At 29.6% G+C, this 4,658-nt stretch overlaps 2 long non-coding RNA genes across 2 annotated transcripts; both read left to right on the forward strand.

The window, feature by feature from the left end:
- Positions 1-441: 441 nt before the first annotated feature.
- LOC115034732 lies at positions 442-1,059 on the forward strand. The gene is made up of 3 exons (XR_003840051.1): positions 442-706; positions 798-923; positions 1,007-1,059. It is a non-coding gene; the product is annotated as an uncharacterized LOC115034732 (long non-coding RNA).
- Positions 1,060-1,161: 102 nt separating this feature from the next.
- Positions 1,162-4,584, forward strand: LOC107885758. Its single transcript, XR_003840052.1, has 3 exons — positions 1,162-1,324; positions 1,423-1,615; positions 4,326-4,584. It is a non-coding gene; the product is annotated as an uncharacterized LOC107885758 (long non-coding RNA).
- The last annotated feature ends 74 nt before the right edge of the window (positions 4,585-4,658 follow it).

Consider the following 4,658-nt stretch of genomic DNA (forward strand, 5'->3'; position numbering starts at 1 on the left):
ATAAGTCTAAAAAAATTGCAAAAAAAGGGTGTCCGGTAAAGTAACAAAGTTCCATTATTATAAATTTTTAAATTCTATTTTTTTTAATAAATTCATTCAAATATTTTTACAAAAATCACGACAAATTGACGCGCCCCGTCGTCGGTGTTTGTGTCTTTACTCTTTGTGAGTTCCCGCGTTCGATCGTTGTCCGTTGGCGTCGGCCGACGCCGGTTTGCTTGTCCAATCGAAATCCGTCGTACAGTCTGTGGAGGTGTTGTAGCCGGTCGGTACAATGTTATCAACTCGTTACCGCGGTATACCTCCACAGAATAGATAATATCAATACTGATACTACATAATCGTAGGCGAGCCGCTTGTGTTATGTTTCGCCTGTGACCCGTTTCTTGTTTTTTTTCGTTCATCGTTTTTAACTTTCGCGTCCGTGACCTGATGTGTGACGACTGCGTTCCGTCGGTAGTCGTTTTCTCCATCGCGTTGTCACTCGTTTACATTTTAACTTAAATTAACGGTGGTCGCAACGTCTGGCTAACTTTTCGTCACGTAATTCGAACGCTCGTCGTCGCGGGTGTTTGTGATTTTTTTTGCCCGGCTGCGACCGAATTCACGCAACACGTCATCGTTATTTTGTTTACAACGGTCAAATTGTCTGCCCAGTGGCGTGTCGAACTAAAAATTGTCCCGGGACAAGTTACAAATATCCCAGGTATTAATGCATAATAATATTGTATTACCTAATATAATATAACTAATTATATCTCAGATCATTATTGAGTATATCATATTATATTTACTAGGGAACCCACTGGCTACCACCCACCCCTCTATTTAAGAAAAACCTTAGAGGCAATTGCCTCTGAAATTACCATTTACAACGCCACTGTGTCTGCCTACTTTTATTTTTCCCTGGACATTCATCACAAGTAATTATTCGTTTGTTTGTTTTCTTTATTGGTTATATCGATGATACATTATAATATTTTATTCCCAATTTTGGATGTAATAGGCGTTGAGGATGCGATACCCACATGACTTGTTGTCTCCGTCTTACAAGTGTGTAACATAGTAAATTTTACGCTCAGCAAAACATTTGTAGCTCTGTTAATTTATAAAATCTATATTATTATAATTGTTTTTTTTTTATTTATTTAAAGTGTACTCAAACAAAGGAAAAAAATGTCGTCCATGAAGAATGTTTAAAAGTCGCAGTATGTGAAGGTTTAGCGGCATTGGTGAACCCCTGTCATTGTTGTTAATACAAACTCCACTCATCATAGATTTAGCTATTTTAGCTCCAGATTTAGCTCCCGGTGTGAGTGCTGATGTAAGTAAATTTGGCTCCAAAGTTGTTCCTAAGAATTCTATTAATGAAATTATTTATGAAATATTATTATAATTGATTTTTTTTTTATTTATTTAAAGTGTACTCAAACAAAGAAAAAAAAATGTCGTCCATGAAGAAGGTTTAAAAGTCGCAGTATGTGAAGGTTCAAGCGGCATTGGTGAACCCCTGTCATTGTTGTTATAACAAACTCCACTCATCACAGATTTAGCTATTTTAGCTCCAGGTGTGAGTGAAGATAAACCCAAGAGAAAAACACATCAAATCATACCGGTAAAAATTATATTTTTAACAATTCCATACATAATCAATCTTAAGAGAATGTGATACATGTATGTGTTGTCTCCGTCTTACAAGTGTGTAACATAGCAAATTAGACTCAAAGCAGAACACGTGTAGCTCCGTTAGCTTAAGAATTAGAGTGAGTTGACCTCTTATAAAATCTAAAGGTAAGATTATTATCTAGGCAACCTTCTGGGCTTTTTATTATATTTTAATTTTTAGGCGAGTTATAAGTACCTACTTTAAGATGTACAAACAATTTACAATTTTAAAATACTCATATTTCGTTTTAAAATTGAAATATAATAAAAAGCTCATGAGATTGCCTAAATCAGTGCTTCTCAACCTTTTTTAGTGTAAGGCCCCCTAAATTTAATAAAAAACCGTCAAGGGTCCTCTCAATCAGAATCATTAATTATTTTTTCTTAATGATATACTAAATTTACATGCATTATTTCTCACAAATAAATTATTAAATTGTAAAGAAAATAAATGTTTTTTAATGTATTTTTGAAACATGCAATCTTATAGTTGTATAAAACTTAAAACATATATAAACAAAAAAGAATTGGTAATAACTATAAAGCTAGAAGTATCTGTTTCTGGAATTTTTATGTTATTAGTTGAAGTAGAAGTATCTGATTTTATATTCCCTTTCAACAACTTTTCCATTTTAAACTTAAAATAATATTTAGCATCACACGGCCACTCGATACGCACTATAGTGAAGATACATGACTGTACGACTATACGACTGCACTCCTAAGTTGCTAAGGCATTACAAAGTTAATCTACAATGATATCATCATTTTCGATAGTTTAATAGATTATTAATATTATTATTATTATTATTATTTATTATTATTGTTATTATACTTCAATCAGTAATCTAAAAACTCTAATGCAAGATAAACTTTCCCGATGTAATAAATAATGATTAATCATATGGACGGTTATAATATAATGTATACGTTATAATGTTATATTTATATAATAAATAAATAATCTAAAATATTTTAAATTAAATAAATATTTCAAGGCCCCCCAGTCACATAGCCATGGCCCCCAGGTTGAGAAGCACTGGCCTAGATAATAATTTTGAGCTTAGATTTTATAAGAGGTCAATTCACTCTAATTTTTAAACTAACGGAGCTACACGTGTTCTGCTGGGTGTAGAATTTGCTATGTTACACACTTGTAAGACGGAGACAATGCATGCATCCTCATATCACATCCTCTTAATTATAATATAAAAGTTTCCGGTGCCAATGTAATTTTGTACCTAAAAATACACTCTACGGGAATAATGATCCTGTTTTGTAGAATCAACCATATTTGATATTTTTTTTTAACTAACGGGTCGCATCGTATTCCGTTTTTCAATATTGAACATTAAGATCTTAAACTTTATAATATGTCTTTAAAAATAATTGTAATAACATTTTAATTATGTTTTTTTACAAATTATATTACACAATTATTTGAAATAAAATAAAAAATAGAGTTTGATCGGCCTGTAGGAAGTCTTCTTTCAGATAAAACAATAGTTACGCATCAGTCATTTTTTTCTCAATACAATACACCCTATCAACCCCCCTAAATAGGTACCTATTATAATTAACATGGCAACTAAAATATTAAACTTAATTTTAAAATTGTATGGGTAGAATTGAGGAAAATTTTAAAAACTGACACTGAGTCCATTTAGCGACCAAGTATAGGAACTGTCATTGTCCGTCATATTTATTGTTTAAGAGGACGCTATACCCACATGCATTCTGTCTGTCTTACAAACACTTAACATAGCAAATTGTACACTTAAATCTGTTAGTTTTAAAATCATAGTGAATAGATAATAAATGAATATCTGATAAAATTTAAAGGTAAGATTATTATCTAGTGAAACTCATAGGTTTTTTTTTCTTTTTTAATTTTGAAGTAAGTTATGATTATTTTAAAATGCAAAGTAATTTAAAATTTTAAAATACTCATAACTGTTTTAAACTTAAAATATTTAAAAAAAATGTATGAAATTCACTAGATAATATTTTTACTTCTAAATTGTATAAGAAGTAAATTTACACTAATTTTAAACAACAGATCTAAACGTGGTCTATTGAACGTACAATTTGGTATGTTAATTATAATAAAATGAAATATCTAAATTTAAAAATTAATATTTTATTGGGTAAGTAATAAGTATAGGTATATGTACTGTATATTATAAGTACTGTACCTTCCTGTGCAGTACCCACTTGTAACCTGACGAAAAATCAATAGTGCAAGCACCAATGTTGGACAAATTACTATTGAAAAGTAACAAAATTACAATAGGTACCTTCTTGTTAAGTACATTAAATATTTTCATTATCATATTGACTATGTTAAATCTATAATTTTACTTGTGTGTACCAGTAGCAGTATTTCAGCTATAAAAAATGTCAAATAATATTATTATTAATTATTATTTTACGCTAGGTAAAGGTAGTTTCCTTATAAATCATAATTCATTTTATTTTTGATTCTGAGTTTCTACTAATAACATCAATTCCTGTGAAATTAATAATATTTTTGATTATTATTTAAAACCTCGTTTAAAACTTGAAAATAAAAATAAAAAAAATTGATTTTTAATATTATTTTCGTATATCCTAGCCCCCCTAAATTTTGTCTTACATTTTATATTCATAACTTGTTTTAGCCTGGATCAACCCGGTACATCACAAATGAATCTACACAAAGCCAAGATTAGCCCAGTAGTTGCATTTATCTCAAAAATGTATCAAAGTAAGAACTGATTTTATATAATAAGTATTTTTTATCAATAAGTCTTACTGTTTGAATATTTTATCAATTCTAATATCTAATTTGATGTAACACAGTAGGTATTTTTTTTTTTTTAAATTGTATAAATATATAAAATAGTAGGTATTATAGGTGTGTTAAAATAAGATCTTTAAACCAGCTAGTATGAAATTTTAGTATTTTAAATAGGTTCTTTGAATTATGCATTTATTTTACCATTCTATCCCAT

This window comes from Acyrthosiphon pisum, unplaced genomic scaffold (genome assembly GCF_005508785.2).
Source record: "Acyrthosiphon pisum isolate AL4f unplaced genomic scaffold, pea_aphid_22Mar2018_4r6ur Scaffold_20929;HRSCAF=22561, whole genome shotgun sequence".
Classification (NCBI taxonomy): domain Eukaryota; kingdom Metazoa; phylum Arthropoda; class Insecta; order Hemiptera; family Aphididae; genus Acyrthosiphon; species Acyrthosiphon pisum.